Genomic DNA, 22,558 nt, shown 5'->3' on the forward strand with positions numbered 1-22,558 from the left:
TGTGCATTCTGATATGTGAATTTTTCCTAACCTCATGAAGTAGAGTCGCAGGTAGATAGGATAGTGAAGAAGGCGCTTAGTATGCTTTCCTTTATCGGTCAGATTATTGAGTACAGGAGTTGGGAGGTCATCTTGCAGCTGTACAGGACATTGGTTAGGCCACTGTTGGAATATTGCATGCAATTCTGTTCTCCTTCCTATTGGAAAGGTGTTGTGAAACTTGAAAGGGTTCAGAAAAGATCTACAAGGATGTTGCCAGGGTTGGAGGATCTGAGCTGCAAGGAGAGGCTGAATAGGCTGGGGCTGTTTTCTCTGGAGTGTCGGAGGCTGAGGGGTGACCTTATAGAAGTTTACAAAATTATGAGGGGCATAGATAGGATAAATAGACAAAATCTTTTCCCTGGGTTTGGGGAGTCAAGAACTAGAGAGCATAGGTTCAGGGCAAGAGGGGAAAGATACAAAAGAGACCTAAGAGGCAACTTTTTCATGCAGAGGATGGTACGTGTATGGAATGAGTTGCCAGAGGATGTGGTGGAGGCTGGTACAATTGCAACATTTAAGAGGCATTTGGATGTGTATATGAATAGGAAGGGTTTGGAGGGATATGGGCTGGGTGCTGGCAGGTGGGACTAGATTGGTTTGGGATATCTGGTCGGCATGGACGGGTTGGACCAAAGGGTCTGTTTCCATGCTGTACGTCTCTATGATTCTATGACTCTATGACTCTAGGTAATCTCTTACTGGAACAGCCATTCCACCATTAATTTACAATTCATACAAACCATAAGCTATCTGTTTATTAATGTTTAATTTATGTGGATTCTGGTTTGTGTTAAAAGAAGGTACATTAAGTGGACTGTTGTTGGCAATTTCTTCATTCGGGGACATTTGTTTATTTTTATCTACAACTCTCCCACAGAAACCATAATACTATTTCATATGTTTCTAAACTTGGTTTACTAGATGATCGTATTTTAATGATTGTCTCTGTAGTTACGAAGAGAGGTTGTGGTAGTTCAAAGATGGCATTCAGAAGAATAATCACTCACCATCATCCAACTCCTTGGTCTCCTGAGCTTAAAGCTGTGATCCATAAAATACGCATGTTCACACAAAAAAAATCTGGTATGGAAATAATATATTCATATCCAATGCACATGGATTATGTAAAATAGCATAATGTGAGACTGGAACTAATGGAGATGATTCATTCATAAAAACATGCAAATTATGTCTGAAAATATTTGCTGTATGCGAGCAAATGAAGCATTCTCATTCAAATTAGAAAACATTCCCTTTTTTTATAAGTTTTTTTCATTTTCAGACAGATATTTAAAGATAAATATGGCTCTAGATATTAATTTGGAATTTGTGCTCATTTCTTCAGTAATTCAGGGGAAAATGTCAAACTGAGTCAATACAAACAGCGACTCAATTTAAAAGTGTTTTATGTGCCACTTAATAACTGCTTAAATGTCAAGGGTGTACTCATTTAAATGTTTTGACATTATGCTTTGAAATTTTTGACAGCTATTTTATTCCTGAACTTGTTTATTTCACCTTATATATGTTCAGAGCTACAAATTGGCATTACTGCATAAGATATCTGCAGGCCTTTTTAACTGACAAGTGTTAAAACCAAGTTGAAAGTTTGAAGTAAGGAGCTCAAAGAATAGGAGCTTAATCTTCTTTAGGAGTTACACTGTTGACTGTAGGCTTAATACCACTAATAATGCACAAAATATAATTTAAATCAATTTTGTATCTTTACAAAAATGGCACTGCACAGAACCTATTCAGCATTTCACAAAAAATGTCTACTTCCTCACTTTTGTGATTCCGAAAGTCAAAGTTGTCATCTGTATATTCCCTTCCCCCACAGTTTCTACCTCCTTTCAAGGCAATCAAAATGGATAAATTTAGACAACCTACTATCAGTGTGAATGATTAATAGAAATTGATGTCAATGAGGACAGCCAAATTTAAGAAATACAATATAATAAATATCAAAAGTATGCTTAAATGAAGGAAAGCCATTACAATATATTCTGCAGTTTGGTGAAGTAAACAATGACTGTAGTTTAAATAAAAAATACATCTATCCAACTGATTGCTTTGCACATACTGGTGCCGAAACAAAATTAATCTTTAGCCTTAATGGACGCTCTACTGCATTTGTATGCTGAAGTTTTCTCAATGAAATTATGTTGATCTTCATTACGCTTTATCTAATCACCACTTTTCCCAGTTTTATCCCTTGTTATATTCACAGCTTACAGCTGCCTCATTCAAAACCATCTGTTTTAACATGTGTAATTTATTTCACCATTTAATTAATTGTTTTATATCGGCATCTTCTTGGAATTAACTTTTCAAATATGAGTTACTGCAGTTTTAATGTTGTCATAATGCCAACAGGGGAAAACTAACACTATTTTGTTGATGTTTATAATGAATTCATTCAAAAGGTTCCACTGGGACATATTAAGTCATAATAATTAATCTAAATTACTAATGGGGGTTTGTTCTGATTTTTGATGAGAAAAATCATTTACAAAGAAGGTTCGAAATGAGCAAGAAATCGCAGGAGGTGCTACTTTAATTGAATTTAGAATGGATAATCTCCCGCTAGTAACATTTAATGCTATGAGCTCGAAATACATTGAAAGTAGAAGGAAATTTCTTTCAGCTGTATATTAATAAAGAAAGAAGTACATTATATTTCATTTATTAAAATAATTACAATTGCTTGCAGTTAACCATACCATATGATTAGCATCATCTGTACTTATCATAGGTGTTTAGTGCATGCAAATTGAATGCACAGCATGTTGACAGTTTCATTATAACATTTCACTAATATTCACTTTACCTGGAAGCTTGCTAGGAATTTTAAAATCATTGTGTCAGTTATAAAAAAATCAATAAAGCTTACCTTTCTAAAATATTGCCTCTCTCACCAATTCTCTGTCTTTCTTTGACGATTTTAGATCCTCGTTGGCTACAAGTCCATGAGCCTGGATTGTGTTCCAGTATCCAGTCATTATTGACCAATAGCAAGACCAGGCATGCTGCTGGATTAAGCGATCTCAAAAGCCCAACCTTTCCTGACCTCGCCATTGTGTAATTTCAGCAAGGGTTATTGGATGGTAATCAAGAGGTGGGAATCTAATTTTCCCTAACCAACACCAATTATTATTATACAATTATAAATATACTCTGTAAATACAAGTGGGAAATTTTGCTCCAAAAACCTTTACTCAGTCATGCAACAGACCATGAATGGACAGAAACAGTACAACAAAAAACTAGAATTGCAGAAAAATCTAGATAAACTTACCCAAAGTAACAACACTGACAACACAGAAGCATGGATAAAAAACATTATTGGACCGACCCTTAACAGACACTGAAAAGCTGTCTTAGTAAAAGGATTAAATTACAACTTCCAGGATGCAGACAAGAAAGATCTCTTCGCAGCTTTAGAAACAACACTGAAAGACAACCAACTCATGGAATAAACTATCAGACAGGTAGTCACACCAACATTAAGCAGAAAAAAAGGAAGGAAACACACTCTGTACACAAGAAAGGAAAGCATTAGAAAGACTAAAAAAAGACAAAAACATTGTTATCCTACCTGCAGACAAAGGACGCTTGACAGTCATTTTAAATCAAAGGGACTACATTGAAAAAGTGAACGCACTATTTGCGGATAGCGACACTTACCAACAAGTGGCGATAGGCCGACCCCACAACTAAAGAATCGAATCACAGTCTACTCAAAAAACTTCGGAAATCTTGAGAAGTAAATAAGACTGATTTCCAAAAAATGAAACCAGATGGATCCAATACACCATTCTTCCATGGATTACCCAAAATTCACAAACCAGGAGCCCCCCTCAGACTCATAGTCTCACTCCCTGGAATGCCAACTTACAGACTGGCCAAGGAGCCAATTGAACCAAAGACTAAAACACTTAGTAGAAGACTTATGCCATTCCATCCACTTCACCCAAGAAATCCTGAAGACCATCAAAGGTACTGAGATAGAAGAGGATGAAATAATGGTCTCCTTTGATGTAATAGCCCTGTTCACATCAATCAACATCAACCTGGCCAAGGAAACACTGACTACACTATTAGAAGACCCTAAGACATATACACCAAACACCACCAACTTCATCAGCAAGGACATTGTCATCAAGCTAATGGACCTATGCCTTACTACCCACTTCACCTTCAACAACAAAACCAACAACAACACCCATGGGATTTCCGATATTATGGTTCTTAGCAGAGACAGTAATGCAGAGACTCGAACAAACAGCTCTGCCAACCATCCAACCCAAACTTTGGGTCCACTATGAGCACCTTTGTCATCACTAAATGAAACAAGTTAGAGTAACTCTTCAAGATCATCAATAATACTCTTACGGGCATAAAATTCACTAAAGAGGAGGAAAACAACACAAACTGCCATTCCTAGATGTACAGTAGAGCGAACAGCCAATGGGGAACATCAAACCAGCACAGGAAAACAACACATATGAACCAAATATTGAACTACGAAAGCAATCATTCCAACATCCACAAACGAAGCTGCATCAGAACATTATTTCCACTGCAGCACAGAGGAACTATGCAGAGCAAAGGAAAATCACCTATAAAATGTATTCAAAAAGAATGGGTACCCCATGCATGCAATCCACCAATCTCTCAGCAACAAACCCAAACAAGCAGACAAAATGCATCCAGAAACCCGAGCCACGCTCCCCTACATCAAAGACATCTCGGAAATGATTGTCAGATTATTCAGATTCCTTTGCATCATGGTAGCCCACAAACTCACCAACACAAGAATGGAGCAAAGATAAACTGTTAAAATGAATTGTGGTATGCACAGTTTTTGGTTTGTTCTATATCTACAGATACAAATAGCAAAAACTATGGAATGAAAATAACACACTTTAGAGTGTTTTGGGAATTGGGAGAAAGTTATCAATACCGCATTCCTATTTTCTGATAAAAAGCCTGCATGGTAATATTTTATTTAGTTCAAACGGACAGACATTCCTGAATGAAATACAATAATTTGACTTTTAAAACAGGTCTGAAATACATTCAGAACAGCATCGAATATCTGAGGAGTATTTTGTTAGGATAACTAATTGTTTGGATAATTGATTGTTCGGATAACGGATAACATTTTCACGGGACCTTGAGATCTTGATCGGATAATCCAAAATTCAGATAATTGACATTTGCATAACCAAGGTTGTTATGTATATACAAGAATGATTTGTTGAAACTGTGTTCTTCTAGGAGACCTTTTCCATAAGGAATGAGAACTGGGAATTTACTTCACCCGGCTTTCTGTTTACTTTAACTGATGGAAAACTGTGAAAATAATATATAAAGTCCTCTCACGTGATACTGGTAGGCAAAGTTTCTTGTGAAGGCTGGAATTTTGAAAAATCAGTTCTTACATACAATCAATTTTCAAAGATGAGGAGAAATAGATGTTATATAAAAAAGATCATGGTGATGCAGGAAGATGAAAGGTAATGGCTGGATCAGAAGGAAAGGTTACTCCAAAGAAAACTGTTGAGGCAGAGAAAAGCTTAAACCAATGGCAATTTCCAGGTTTTACTATGTAAATTGTTATGGGCCTACAGTAGATGTTAAAGGGATTGGAGTTGTTGTTGAATAGGACGGGAAGTTTTTGGGACATTTATGATGAAGTGGTAGTGTCCCTTTCTCAGAGCCAGGAACCCTAGGTTCAATCAAGTTGTACTTGTTTCAGAGATTTTAAAAATATGAGCAAGTTGGTTAGAAAATTGCTCCAACAAGAAGTTAAAATTACTAGAGAGAATAGCATAATGAGGAGCTTATTAAAAGTCAATCAGAATTGGACTTCTAAATTCTAAAAAAAATCTTAACTGGGATTTTCTCTCAATCAGCTTCCACGAAGTGAGGTACAAATACCTTTCTAATGAATGAATTACAAGTTGGCTGCAGAGTGGGAGTGGGAATGCAAAATACTCAGACTGGCAAAATATTTCAAGAAACAATTGGAGGCAATGGATACTGCAATGGCTATGGGCCCTAACAACATTCTGGCAACAGTACTGAAGACTTGCATTCCAGAACTTGTTGCTTTCCTTGCTAAGCTCTTCCAGTATAGTTTCAACATGGACATCTACCTGACAATATGGAGAATTGGCCAGTTATGTCCTGTATACAAAAACCAGGACAAATCCAACTCAGCCAATTACCTCCCTATCAGTTTACTCACAACCATCAGTAAAGTGATGCAAGTATCATGAACAGTGCAATCAAGCAGCACCTGCTCTGCAGTGTCTTGCTCAGGGATGTCCAGTTTTGGTTCCATCAGGATGATTCAGCTGCTCATCTCATTACAGCCTTAGTTTAAACATGGTCAAAGTAATTCCAGAGGTAAGATAGGTGACAGCCTTTGACACTAAGGCCGCATTCGACCAAGTGTGGCATCAAGGAGTCTTGGCAAAATTGAAATCTGTTGGTATCAGAAGGCAAACTCTCCACTGGTTGGAGTTGCACATGACACTTAGGAATATGGCATTGTTGTTGGAGTCAGTCATCTTAGCTGCAGGACATCTCTGCAGGAGATCTTCAGGGTAGTGCCTAGGTCCAACCATTCTCAGCTGCATCATAATCTAATCAATGACCTTCCCTCCATCAAGGTCAGAAGTGGGGATGTTCGCCTATAATTAAATAATGTTCAACATCATTCAAGACTTCTCAAGTACTGAAGCTATCCATGTTGAAAGGCAAGAAGGTCAGGACAATATCCAGGCTTGGTATGACAAGTAGCAAGTGACATTCATACTACACAAATGCCAAGCAATCACCATCTAACCACTACCACTTGACATTCAATGATATTACCATTACTGAAACCCTACTGTTAACATCTTTGGAATTACCACTGACCAGAAATTCAACTGGATTTGCCACATAAACACAATGGCTACAAAAGCAGGTCAGAGGTTAGGAATATTGTGGCAAGTAACTCACTTCCTGACTTCTCAAAATCCATTATCTACAAGGCACAGGTCAGGAGTGTGGTTGAATGCTCCTCACTTGTCTGAATGTGTACAGCTCCAACAGCATTCATAGAATCACAAAGTCATAGAATCTGAATAGCGTGACATTGATTCCACACCAACCCTCCAACAAGCATCACATCCAGACCCACCTCCCTATCCTGCCCCTCTAACACTGCATATGTCATGGCTAATCCACATAGCTGACACATCCCTGGACACTATCAGCAATTTAGGATAGCAAATCCACTGAGCTGGATTACAGGACAAAGCAGCTCTCTTGATTTGCAGCTTACCCCCAAGCATGCATTTCCTCCACCAATGACACTCAGTAACAGTAATGTGCACTATCTACAAGATGTATTGCAGAAATTTAAACAGCATCTACCAATCCACAACCACTTCCATCTTGGATAATAAGGGCAGCAGATATGTGGGGACACCTCCACCTGCAAGTTCCCCTCCAAGCCATTCACCATCCTGACTTGCAAATACATTGCTGTTTCTTCAGTGTCACTGTGTCAAAATCCTGGAATTCCCTCCCTAAGGACATTGTGGTCAACCTACAGCGGGTGGACTGCAGCAGTTCATGAAGGCCGCTCATCATCACCTTCTCAAGAGCAACCAGAAACAAGCAATTAATGTTGTGCTCACATTCCATGAGTGAATTCTAAAAGCTATGGTGTTCCATGAAGGTCAGTTCTGGGAACACTGCTGGTGACTATTTACATATGCAATTCAGATTTGAGAAATAATTTACAATTGAAAATTTTGTAAATGGTATCAAATAGAGAGTCGGGGTGAGGATGGAGTGCTGCCAGTATTATAGAGGAAAACTGTGACAAAATACACATCAGTAATAGATAGAAATTGCAGTAAATGACAAATAAACTGTTAAGTAGTCCTGGTCATATCATTACAGGAAGGGTGCAATTGCACTGGAACAGGTGAAAAGGAGAATCACCAGGATGCTGCCTGGGATGGAAAATTTAAGTGATGTGGAAAGGTTTGATAGGCTTGTGTTATTTTACTTGGAGCAGGGGAGATTGAGAGGGCAAACTGATTGAGGTGTACAAGATTATAAGAAGCATGGATAGTGTGGATCAGGAGGAGATGCTCCCCTTGGTTGAAGGGTCAGTCCTGAGGTGACATAGGTTCAGGTGAGGGGCAGGAGGTTTTGGGGAGATTTGAGGAAAACATTTTTACCTTGATGGTGGTGACAGTCTGGAATGCATTGTCTGGAAAGGTAGTAGAAACACGTGCCTCACATCCTTTAAAAGTACCGGGATGAGCACTGAGTACATCATAACATTCAGACTATGGGCCAAATGCCAGTAAGTGGGATTAGGTTGAAGGTCAGGTGTTTTTCATTTGTTGGTGCAGACTCAATGGGCCAAAGGATCTCTTCTGCACTGTATGATTCCATGAACTTTAGCACAAATAGAAACCATATGGAGGCCATATACTTATAAAAAATTCACAGAAAGGAATCTAACCAACAGCCCCTTACATTCGACGTCATTGCCATCACTGAATCCTCTTTCCACATCCACCACATGAACAACATCCTAGAGAGTGCCATTGACAAGAAACCTAATTGCCACACAAATTCTGTGACTAGAAGAACAAGTTCATATGTTGGGAATTCTGCAGAGAGAATCCCAATTCCTGTCTCCCTGTAATCTCACTATCATCCACAATGAACAAACTGGGAGAATGTTGGAATAATTTTCATTTTCATGGATGAGTGCAGCTTCATCAAAACAAATGAAACTCAATACCAATCTGCTTGATTGGCATGCACTTCAAATCAAACATTTATAGCCTCTGCCAGAGACTGATCATGACAATCATTTGAACAATAAACAAATTGCACAGGTTCAATTTGTCAAAGTTCCTTCTGTTACAACACGGCAGCGAACCCTTCTGTTGGTTAGACCAACACCCAGAAAAGCTCACTTCACCTCATAATCAGTTAAAATTTGAGTGACAGAGAACTCCCAAATTCCACTGTTAAAGAAAATAAAGAAATAAGTGAACATTAAAGAACAACTATGCACAACTCTAAGCCTCCCTTTCTCTTAACTGCTTCTTATCTGCCTCCAACTCTATAAAAAAAACTTATTAAAATTACATCAACTTAATTTCAAAACCATACAGTGGCTGTCATCTCTGCATCTTGCTTCTTCCAGTTGACGAGCTTCACAGGTTAGCTGCTTTTGTGTTTACTGTGAAAATGTTTCAAAAGAAAAGATAGCTTTGATAGAGAGGGTTTCAAATATCAGTTGCTCTTTCAATGGCAGTTACTCTGTCTGACTTTCAAACTGCCTGCCTTTTTTATATCCCCAATATTCGGTCATTTCATTAGTTCAATGTTGGCAAAAAAAATTCAAACTCAATTGGATTAGTATCCTGGGGCATAATATAAACTGATTGACTAAATTTGAATTGTCAGAACAGCAACCAATTCAGGTATCCATTTCATATGCAAATGCAACATATTTTCAATTTTCCAGGACACTCTGGGACTGCTAGTCAGTCATATGACTTGTGATTGTATGCTCTCAATGCAAAACAGTATTCACTCTCTCTTACAGGAACAGTATATGCCTTCAACATCATAACACTTTTCAAACACATAATCTGTGCCACAAGAAAAACAAGGGCCATAGATATCACCTATAAATTGCCTTTCAAGTCACACACCTTTCTGACTGATAATATATGCCACTAAACTTCCTCTATCACTCATTCAAGCTCATGGAATTCTCTGTCTAACAGCATTGTATGTGTACCTTCATCACACAGCTTACACGGTTTCGAGAAAGTAGTTCATCACAACCTTCTCGAGGGAAATAGGAATGGCTAACGAATGCAAACCTTCCTAGCAACCCCCATATCATATGAATGGATGGAAACTGGTAAAAAAATGGACAGAGCTAGGGTACAGATAAATTATTAAAATTCATAATGCAAGTTAATATGACCATTAAGAAATTGCGGGTATCGGAGTGGGTACCTTTGCTGTTTGTGGTAATATAAATGGTATATGTAAATGTGGTATATATAAATATATACCAAACACAGAAGAGTTGATTATTAAGTTCATGGATGTTATGAAAATTGGTTGGATAGTATTTGGTGAGGTGCATAGCCTTAAATTACGGGAGGATTTAGATGAGCTGGTCAAATGGGCTGACTGGTGACAAATGGAATTCAGTTTAGATAAGTGTGAAACTATGCACTTGGACAGGACAATTAAGGCAAGAGAATACATGATGAATGTAGGACCCTGGAAAGCATCGAGGATTAGAAGGAACTTGGTGTGAATGTCACTTGGTCCCTTAAGGTAGTGGGAACAGTTGATAAAGTGATTAAGAAGGCATATGGGATACATGTCTCTATTGCTTGAGTTGTGGAGTTGCAGAGCAGGGAAGTAATACTGGAACTGGACAAGAAATTGTTTAAGCCACAACAAGAGTAGTTTATGCAGTTCTGGAATCCACATTATAGGAGCAAACTGATAGTGCAGGACAGGATATACCAAGATGTTGCTTGGGCCATTTTTGTTATGAAGCAAGATTGGATAGACTGGAGTTGTTTTCTTTGGAGCAGAGGAGAGGGGACATGCTTGAGGTGTGTCTAATTATGAGGGGCATAGACAGTAGCTAGGAAGGTGGAGGGATCAATGAATGGTAAGGGGCAGTAGGTGTAGGGGAGATGTGAGGAAAGACTTTTTAACCTAGAGGGCGATGGAATTCTGGAACTCTGCCTGCATGGACTATAGGCCAAGTAACGGAAAATGGGATTAGAATAAATAGATGGTTGTTTTGGACTGGCACAGACTCAATAGACCAAAGGGCCTTTTCTGTACTATGGACCTCTGTAACTCTATAAACTAAACATTGTACTGAGATTCATTTCTAGCACAACAATACTGAAAAGCAGAATTCCTATACTATCACATCTTCTTTAGACCATAACTGAACAAAATGAAGGAAGTGCAAAATAGGTTTATGAGAATAATACTAAATCTGAGAACTTACAATGAAATGGAAAAATGGATCTGACTGAGGTTGCATTCTCAAGAAAAGAGAACACTGAAGGGTTCCCTGATTACTATCCTTAAGTTAATGAAAAGATTTGATGAGATAGATATGAGAGTGTAATCTTGTGGTGCAGTGAGAAGCTCTGGTTTCAAGTCCCACTTCAAGACTTGATAGCTGTGCATGTTGTGTTCATAATTAATAATAATGTATCATTCATAATGAAAAAAAATGAAGATTTTAGGATGAATCATTTTCTTGAACATCCTTAAACATGTATTACAGGAACAGGGGTCTATAATGGAGTGCTAGCTGGGAAATATATTTGAAAGTAGTTATAATTCTAAACTTGGCTAGAATATTCAAAATTGAACTCAAAAGCTGGTAAGATTGCAAGTATATTGGTAGTGATAGAGAAACTTTCAAGAAAATGAATTCTTTCTTCTGTCATTAACATATCATTACCTGCTCCTGAGAGGAAGAAGTTTTAAAATATAAAGAAAACATTTCCGTCATAAATGATGACAGAATTGAAATGAGTTGATTTGACTAAATTTACCATATAAAACAATCATGCGATCTTTGCAGACTGCAAAATACCTGAAAATGTATACAAACCAATATTTTCCAGGCAAAATTCCAGGATCCTAGAATGTATGTTTTAATGCCTTTAGCATGTGTTACCCCTTTAATTTCCTCCAGTATTGGTGAATAAAATTGGGTGTACTCATATCTCACATTTCAAGTCAATGTCCCACTGTACTTTCATTATAAGTATATGTCATTCAAGATCATTAAGTTGTCAAGCTTGTTTGAACAGCCTATTTTTGCAAGTTTCTCAAATTAATATGCATTGCTCCCAAATTTCATATTGGCATATGTATTAGTTTCTGTCAATAAAATACCATAAAACAAAATATCGCCATGACAATGAGGTGCTGTGATCAGGAATGAAGCAAATGTCAGATACAGTACTGCAAAGCATAGATTTTCATTGCTTACCCCAGTGTTCCAACTGGTAATGAAGAAATTGCTTACTCACATTGAACTATCAATATTTTACGTTAAAATACTTTAAAAAATTATTTCAGATTCAGAACCACATTGAAAATTAGGAAAACAAATTTCTTGAGAATGCAAACTGACCAGCAGCAGATCTTTCTCCAGGACTGTTTGTGATTATTACCTTTCACTAATTATCCTTATACACAGCAACACTGGTCGACCACATACAAAATCAATTTCAATCTTTTGGGTTGGAGAAATATATTCTTACCACTTTTGTCTTGTCAACAGATTCCTTCTCTTCTTTGGCCTTTTTCCTTTGATCATGTGAAATTTCTTCCATTTCCTGTCCCAAATAATAAGGCATAATTTAACAAAAAATGTTCATTAACAGGAAATATATTACTAATTGGTCTTTTTGTATGTTTTGTCATTTAAATGATACAAGATCATGTTTAGGATACGAAAACAACTCAAACAATTTGGAATTGCATTAACTTTTGTCATCTGATGTAATTTATCAGTTATTAGCAGATTTGAAACATTTTCATAATGTTGTAGGCTTAGACCAAGAAGAACCTTGAAGAAATGATTGAGTTAACATGGAGTTCATGCTGGCACTGAATGGCAGAGCAGTGGTAAAGGTCTAAAAGTTTACTCCTGTTCTTATAAAGTTGCATTAAATATCACTTACGTCCTGTTGATTCCATGGGCAGAGTTTCTAATTAGGGACCAAGACCCTGACCTAGAGTTCAAATTCAGGATCCAAACCTGCAACATGTTAGGAATACTTACCTGACAGTTATTTTTTTTTTGGTATTGGTAAATTAATGACCAGAGGGTGTGCTGGTTGTCCAATTAAGGAAGGTGGGTGGCTTTAGAAGCCGGTTGGTCAATAAGAAGCTCTCTAGCACTGAAGGAGCTGTGGCCTATGGTTTCAGGTAAGAATGAAAAACCAGGGCTCCACCATTTCTCAGTAAGACCATAATTCACAGGAGCATTCAGTCCATGGAGTCTGCTCTGCCATTCTATGAGATCATTGCTGGTTCGGTAATTTTCGGCTCCAATCTCCTGCTTTTTCCCCATATCCCTTGCTTCCCTTGCTAAGTAAAAATCTGTCTATTTCAGCCTTGATTATACTTAATGTCCCAGCCTCATCAGTCCACTGCAGTAAAGAATTCTGCAGATTCACACCCCTCAGAGGTGAACTTTCTCCTCATCTATGTTTTAAAAGTACAATCCCTGACCCTCTGAGATTATGCTGTCTGATCCTAGATTTTCCTGCAAAGGGAAACAACTTCTCTGCATTTACACTGTCAAGCTTCCCAAGAATCATACAGGACTGAAAAGAAATGCCCTCAGCTGGAAGACCAAGTAAATATGTCAGCTGCATATGTGGAAGGGTGAGGTTTGGTTATGGTGGGCATAAAAGCTATCTTGGCATCTAGCCCCCTGGTCTACCACTGGGATGTTGCTTCCAGGCATCTGCCAGACTACTAACCCCACAGAAGGTTGTCCATAAAGTGGCCTTATTAGCCAGGCAATTGAGTCATCAAGCTTTCCACCACTCACAGATAATGGTCTGGAGTTGGAAGCATGGCTGGGAAGATAAATACTGGCCAGTGTCAGGAAACTCCATGCCTTCCACGTTCATTCCTGCTCTCCCATACTGACCTATATGTTTGAACCGTTGCACAAAGGGGAAAACTCATAGCAGATCAAATTACTATATAGGTGGATTACTGTGTTCATTGTAATGCTTCAGTCATCGAGGGAAATTAAAATTCAGTATATAATTTTCACATTATCATTAGAACATCTGGTTGCAAGGTACCACAATCCTTTATTGTGGTTCAGATGCTTCAAATTATAAGTATTAGATATACCATGACCTTTAATTTACCCTAGAAATATCTACACAGTCTATTAACAGTTTAAATGCTGGATAGATTTCTTTTTATCCCTGAAAAAAATTGCCAAGGTGACTGAAAATTTCTGGCAACAATTTAAAACCTACATACATTTTAAATTATCAGAATCTCACTTTATCTGCTGTTGGTCAGGGATAGTTACAAATATATTGTGCTATTTAAAGCATTACATTTCTACGAAACATTACATGGTAATACAGGACAGTGAAAATATTTCTAATGAAACAGCCCCTAGGTGGCATCATTGTGCTACAATTTTTTTAAAAAATTTGAAAACAATTAAAATATTAAATTCATATATTGTGCAGAAAGAATTAAATTGGGCAGCTAATGGTGTATGGAAGACTCACCACTCAGAATGACAGGCCAGTAACTCATGAATGGCACCAATGCAAATTAGTTACCACATCCAATGTCTTTCAGTTTACATTTCCGACACCAGTTTTTGCCATCTCACATCCTTTACAATGAAATTCAAATCAAGAGAAGCTACAGAGGATTTTACAATGCCTACCTGCTGTTAAATATAATGAGATTATTTTTTGAACATGACTTTCCTATAGCAGGTTTTGGGCTCACATGCAGTCTGGTGAATAAAGGACGCTTTTTAAATAGCTTAAAGACATTGTACAGTAAACAGCGCAATCTTCCACAGACACAAGCTTCCAGCTCACACCATCTCTCAACACATCCACTGTCAATCATCGACCACACTACATTACCAAACATGGAATGGATGCACGCACATGGAAAACCAGGCTTCAATCTGAATAGAAAACCCATTATTTCTGTTGCTGTGAGACCTGAGATGATATTACGTGATATATTAAAAACTGTTTGCTTTATAAATCAGAATGAATACCAGTTGCTTTAGTTTGACTGGATAGACAGCAGGTGATAAAGCCTTGCATTTTAACGACAGAATTTAAATTTGAAAGTGGGACTGGAAGCAATTTAATAATAGCTGCAGTCAGTCTTCAATAAACTCCATTCTGAGTTAAGTGTTCACCAGCTGACAGAAGCACTTGGCTATCTCTTTGTACTTCAGTCAACTCTCCATTCACTGGTTAAGAAAGCACTGGAAGGTTCGATCAGCTCATATAGCTTGGCAATCAATCCTGTGGGGACTGTAGAAATATAACCCCTGAAATGTGACTGGTCAAGGTGAATAATCCAGGTGGTGATAAATGGATACCCTGAAGCATAACACAATTTCCGCCACATGCATAAGAAACATTTTTATGGGATTTTCCTTTCTTTTTTGTAAGTTGAACCTGTAGTTATTTTCTGCTCTGATGTGAATTTGTCACAGTGAAAGCTTCACAGTATATATGAAAGCAGGGGTGAAAAGGCTAAAAGTGCACCTTTAGTCCAAAGTGTATGGGAGTATTAAATCTTAAAGATTTTATTTCCAATCAGCACACTGTTTAAACTATTGAAATATGGATATTGAATGAGGAGTCATTTTACGATTCTGCCAAATTTAGAACAAGTTTATCGAAGAAGAAACAAAAATATAATTTCTGAAAATGGGTCATGGACAAATAGTGAGAAGTGAATGAGAAATCAATAGAAAATGAGTTCAAACTAAGAATTAAGGTAAAGAAAGATTAAAGTTTGAATCTCAGGCTGATTGATTTACATTTGTACACTACTTCACCATACCTCTCGAAAAGTCGCAAGATGTTTCCATATGCAATTAAGTGCTTTAAAAGCAATTGTTGCATTTATATACTGCTTTTCACAACTTCAGAGACTTCTAAATGGATTTTCATCCAAAAAAGTATCTTTTTGACTTATTGTAATAGTAATGCAAGAAACATAGAAACCAATTTGCACTCAGTAAGCTCCCACAAACAGTGACATAAATGATCATTTGTTTTAGAGACAGCAATTGAGGGATAAATATTATAGATGAACACAACAGCAATTTTGCTGAATGTAAGTCTACCTAAACATTACTGGGACAATGATTGGTTAAGGGAGGAATGTTGATCAGTTTTCTCATTTTTGGGATTTTTAATACCCCTTGAACTATTGCAAGAAGTGTCAGTTAAACGTTTTCTCAATACTACCATCACAGCTTCACTCTGTCAGTAATTTCTGAGTAAAAACAAAATCACACAACACTAGGTTATAGCCCAACAGGTTTATTTAGAAGTACTAGCTTTTGGAGAACTGCACCTTCATCAGATAACTGTGGAGCACCGCTGTGAAACAAAGAGAGGATAGCAAAAGCAGGAGACATTGAGTGTGGGAGAGAGTGGAGATGGTAGAGAATGACTAAATGGTTAATCAGGATGAAACAACTATGAGTAGCAGAAAGCTGAGCAGGTGTTTTGACAGGGAGATTGAAAATGGAAAAGGGTAAGAAGAAATAAACAGATGTTTTTCTTCTGTCATCATTATAGAGGGTACAAAATCACTCCAGAAATTGTTACAAATCAAATAGTGGAAGGGATGAGTAACTTTACAAAATTAGAATCTCCAAGAAGTGGTACTAAGCAAACTGATCGATGATAGGATGACAATTGTCTGGATCCAAAAGGGAGTGAAGACATAGATAATAACTGAGTTGATGGCACAACAATTGGCAGGAATCTATATTGTGAAGATATAAGGAGTGTGCAGATGGATATCAATAGATTATATGAGAGGGGAAAATTGGTCAGCTAAGTAAGGTTAATTATTGATAGAAATGGTGCCAATTAAGATCTCATTCATATTCCATTTGCCAACATGGTCAGGCCACATTGGGTTCAGCAAAGTATAGGTCAATGTGAATGGCTCAATGTGGCAATGGGCTGGAAGGCAAACTGTATCAGAAGAGTGCCAGAATGTACTGGGAGCATTGTAGGGGAAAGGAGATGTCTGTAAAGTGGTAGGGAGTTGGTTGGACTGTAATTTAAAAAAATGTGTTTTTATGATGCCAGTGACACCAAAATTCATTATTGGAATGCAATTAAAAACACATTTCAGCTATACCATGTCACATGTGCACTCAGATTGAGACTCTCAGAAAAGTCTATCCAGGAAAATCTGTCATTTCTAAATGGTCTCTCTTGTACCCAGCTTAATAACATTTATCCATCATCTATTTCTTCTTCCATTACCTAAAATATAATACAAATTGGTTTTAAAATTCAATGCCACGGTTCAGCTAACTTGCATTTTCTCCTGTAGTTCCTCAACTCCCTTGAGTTTAGTATGATCTATGAATTTTTAAACTTACATTGCACATCTAAATCTTACCTCCAAAAAACCCACACATGCAATAACTCCATGGACTCCCTACGGTGTGGAAGCAGGCCATTTGGACCATCAAGTCCATACTGACCCTCTGAACAGTGTCCCACCTAGATTCTGGATTAGTGGTGCTGGAAGAGCACAGCAGTTCAGGCAGCATCCGAGGAGCATCAAAATCAACGTTTCGGGCTAAAGCCCTTCATCAGGAATAAAGGCAGTGAGCCTGAAGCATGGAGAGATAAGCTGGAGGAGGGTGGGGGTGGGGAGAAAGTAGCATAGTGTACAATGGGTGAGTGGGGGAGGGGATGAGGGTGATAGGTCAGGGAGGAGAGGGTGGAGTGGATAGATGGAAAAGGAGATAGGCAGGTAGGACAAGTCCAGACAAGTCATGGGGACAGTGCTGAGCTAGAAGTTTGGAACTAGGGTGAGGTGGGGGAAGGGGAAATGAGGAAACTGTTGAAATCCACATTGATGCCCTGGGGTTGAAGTGCTCCGAGGTGGAAGATGAGGCGTTCTTCCTTCCGGCGTCTGGTGTTGAGGGAGCGGCGGTGAAGGAGGCGCAGGACCTCCATGTCCTCGGCAGAGTGGGAGGGTGAGTTTAAATGTTGGGCCACGGGGCGGTGTGGTTGATTGGTGCAGGTGTCCCGGAGATGTTCCCTAAAGCGCTCTGCTAGTAGGCGCCCAGTCTCCCCAATGGAGAGGAGACCACATCGGGAGCAACGCATACAATAAATGATATTGGTGGATGTGCAGGTAAAACTTTGATTGATGTGGAAGGCTCCTTTAGGGCCTTGAATAGAGGTGAGGGAGGAGGTTTTACAGTTCCTGCAGTGGCAGGGGAAAGTGCCAGGATGGGAGGGTGGGTTGTAGGAGGGTGTGGATCTGACCAGGTAGTCACGGAGGGAACGGTCTTTGCGGAAGGCGGAAAGGGGTGGGGAGGGAAATATATGCCTGGTGGTGGAGTCTTTTGGAGGTGGCGGAAATGTTGGTAGATGATTTGGTTTATGCGAAGATTTGTAGGGTGGAAGGTGAGCACTAGGGGAGTTCGGTCCTTGTTATGGTTGGAGGGGTGGGGTCTGAGGGCGGATGTGGACGAGATGCGTTGGAGGGCATCCCACCCAGAGCAACCCTATCCTGGTAACCTTGCAGTTTCCATGGCTAACCCATTTAGCCTGCACATCCCTGGACACAATGGGCAATTTAGCATGGCCAATCCACCCTAACCTGCACATTTTTAGACTGTGGGAGGAAAGTGGAGCACCCAGAGGAAACTTGCATAGATGCAGGGAGAATGTGCAAACTCCACACGGACAGTTGCCCGAAGGTGGAATTGAACCCAGGTCTCTGGCCCTGTGAGGCAACAATGCTAACCACTGAGTCACCGTGCTGCCCACTCCCATCATTTTTCTTACTCTTACCACCTTCAGATGTTATCTAATGAATATGGCTGCAGAGATTCGTGAGGGTGTTTTTCAGCTATCATTACACTTGTACATTATCTTGGATCTATATAGCAAAACTGAACGCTTTAAAAGGGATGTGGGTGGGGTGTGAGACAGGGAGGTGTGGGATTGTGAGAGGACTGGCTCAGTGCTGAGAACTATATTACATCAGGAATATCCTTTGGATGAAACATCTTCATCCATCAATCATATGCACTTCAATGTCCACATTTGAAAAAAAATACTGAGGAGATTGCCAACATCATCCATCTGCCGTACAACTTCAGTCTATTTCAATGAGCTGTCACAATTCTTCTGGAGAAGATTAAGCAGAAGAAGCTGTCCCTCAAGGACATAAACCGCATTTTCAAACTGCCTCTCTGTCGAATCATTCCAAGGGTTCTATCCTATTGAGGGCTGAAGCAATGGTGTTAGGAACTAATTAATTTATATTATGTAATATATTGGTCTTTAAAAACAATTTAAATTAATAGGAAATATCGATGTTTCTCAAATGTTTCTTAGTTTTCAGTTTAATAGTTGAAACAGTGGTACATAATTATTTCAACTTCGAGATTTATCAGCATTGATCAGTAGGAGATTTATCCTCAGACACCAGTGGCTATTTTGTTGTTATGTGGTTTCTTAGAGAGGCCCCACCAATAGCTGCATTAATATAGCTACAGGAAATATTTATGCTTTTGGAGATGCAGGCATCAATACTTTACCCATTTATAATCTCTGATGTCTTGGCAATTGAACAACATCATCCTCTTTCAATATCTGATTGACTACACAACTACAGCGACTTCAATAGCCTTCTCAAGTCTACCTTTTCTCCCTCTCCTAATATTACTGCTATTCTTTCCTCCCTCGCTTTTTCCTTTGATATGAACTCTCTTACCCACATAAATGGCTACCCCTTTGATTATGACATGCAGCTTCAATTTCCCTATCATTATTGTCACTGGTGAGGCAATTTTGGATTCTTTCCTTGCATCACTTTCCACCAAAATACCCCTTTTTGTCTCAAACTCCATTTTTTATGTTTCTACCTTAGAAATAAAACCTCTCCTTCAAGTCACTTACCTCTGCACTCTGCCAATTTTCTTGGCCCATAAGTCATCATGAATTGGAAAGGTTTGGAGAGATACGGGCCAGGAGCAGGCAGGTGTGACTAGTTTAGTTTTGGATTATGTTCAGCATGGACTGGTTGCACCAAAGGGTGTGTTTCCTTGATGTATGACTCTATGACTCTATGATACTTCTGCAGCTATCAATTTACTGAATAACTTCCAGTCCACCACCTCTAATGCCTTATTCCATTACTTCTCCTAATACTTGTCATTTCCTTGGAATAAACTCCACATCTCTGCTGCCTTATGTCCAAGGCAGGTATGAATGTCTTTGATGGTCAATTGGTGAAAATATCTATAGTCCAATCTGACTTCATCATGCGGAGTATCATAAGGTTCTGCTCTCCATCACTGAAACTGCTCACTCTTCAAAAATCATCTAGGCATACGTGTCTTATTCTCCCAATAAACTATCTTTATAAACCACCATTTCTCATCCTCTCCATTCTAACTTCCATCAATTGAAGGAAGCTCATAGCCTTTTGAGTCACAAAATCAAAAGCAATTTAGCTCATCTGCCTCTGCCACTTCCTTGTCTGGCCAAACTACATCCTAAAGTTACCTTCAGGGCCCTGGACTTACACTTGTCCCTAGATTCTATTCCATCTACTGCTTTTCGCTCTTCAAGAACAAATGGTCCATGAGACTTGCCTCCTGTTCAGACAATCATATTTCAACCTACCTTTCTAGGTTCAGCATTTGCTGATATTATTAATATTTCTCTGTTCTTGCCACTGTACCCTCCTTTATCAAATTTTTCATCATCACCCTTCTTTTTAAAAAAAATCCTAGATCCCAACTGTATTTGCAAACTAACGCCAAGTCTTCAAAATCTCTTTACCCTCAAAAGTCCTCAAACATTTGCCACCTCTCAAATCCATTGTCATCTTTATGAGGAGATGATTGAGTTCCTGCAGTCAGATTTCTGCACCAAGGTACTACAGCAGCACATATCAAAGCCATGTGCTGTAAATATAAAAGACAAACAATAGTCTTATTCTCGTTCTTCTTGATATACCTGCAACTTTTGACATTGTTGAATATTCTATTCTCCTTCAATAAATAGGGAATTAGGTAGCTCTGTTGTCTGGATGGCTGGTTTGTAATCCAGAGTAACACCAATAATGTGGATTTGATTCCTGCACTGGTTGAGGTTACCATGAAGTTTTCTCCTTTTCAACCTCTTTCCTTTCCTGAGGAGTGGTGACCCTTAAATTAAACCATCATCAGTCATCTCTCTCTAATAAGACTGGAGCCTTCTGAGACTAAAGCAACTTTTATATCCTCTGTCATCAAACTACCATTGATTGTATCATTTTTATCTATTGAATCAAAGCCATAGATCACACTTCATAGTTTACTTTGATTCACTCATATATTTTCACCTGATTTCTCTTAAGGGTCTATCCTTGCTGCCTCCCCCTATTTTTCACCTGGAAGCTGCTCCTTGGTGACATGAATTATTTTCTAAATATTCTAACAACACCTAACTTGACTTCAATACTGCCTCTTGTAACTCCTTTGCCATCTGTACACTATCAAATTGCTTGATCAGCATATATTCTGGAATAAGCAGAAATGCCCTCCATCTAAATGTTGGAAAGACAGAAGCCATTGTTTTTGGTTCAAACCATAAACTCCATTTCCTGACCATTGACTCCATTCTTCTCACTGGCTACTGTCTAAGGCACAAACAGGCTATTCCCAACATATTGTCATATCTGACCCCAAGATAAGCTTCCAACCATGTACTTGTGCAGTCACTAAATCTATCTATTTCCATTTTGATAGCAACAACCTATTCTTAACCACCTTGTCCCTCTTCTACTGAAACCATCATCCAAGCTGTCTCGAGGTTTAACTACTCCAATGTACACCTGGCTAGCCTCTAACATCCTACTATCTGTATAGTTGAAGTCACCCAGAACTTTGCTGTTTATTTTCATGCTATTTGTGCCACAATTTCTCCTTCTTTGACTGTGTCTCACACTCTGTTTAATTTACAGCAGTAGGCGATAAACCATTCCTGAGTGTTCACAAGGAAAGGGCCTTGTCTTAACACGATATAGTTTACTGCATGGTAGCAATTAGATACAAGTAATAATACCTTGTTAGGCATAGTTACTAAAATGATAAAACCACTTGTGGATCTCAGACTGCATTCCACTAGATCCAAAGATGTTCTGCCTTATTCCCACCCAGCTGTTATTATAATATCGGATTGGGTGAAGGTTAACACAGTCTCCAACATTAACCTTTTCAGAACCATGACCTTACAGAAGAGTAACCATGTCTTTCCAGCCTATATCCCTGCGGTCTCTGATCTTTATTGGTCTCTGGTTAAGCAATGCCTCAATTTTGGAATTCTGATTCCTGTTTTGCAATTGATGCTTGGGCTCCTTTCTCACTCCTCCATCCTTCCAAATAACTCTACTGCTTTAATTCCATTCTTTTGAGCATTCTCAATTTCAGTTGCTCTATTATTGTCAGCAAGGATCAAGGCTTGAAACTCTGGAATTACTTTATCCATATTTCTGCCTCATCATTTCTTATCCCTTCTTAAAATTTTTTTTCAAAAACTTGCCTCATTTTCATCATTTGTCCTAACATTGACTTATGAGCCTTTGTACCAAGTTTTATTTTGATAAGAGCTCCCTTCAACGT

The sequence above is a fragment of the Hemiscyllium ocellatum genome, chromosome 25, assembly GCF_020745735.1.
Source record: "Hemiscyllium ocellatum isolate sHemOce1 chromosome 25, sHemOce1.pat.X.cur, whole genome shotgun sequence".
Taxonomy (NCBI): domain Eukaryota; kingdom Metazoa; phylum Chordata; class Chondrichthyes; order Orectolobiformes; family Hemiscylliidae; genus Hemiscyllium; species Hemiscyllium ocellatum.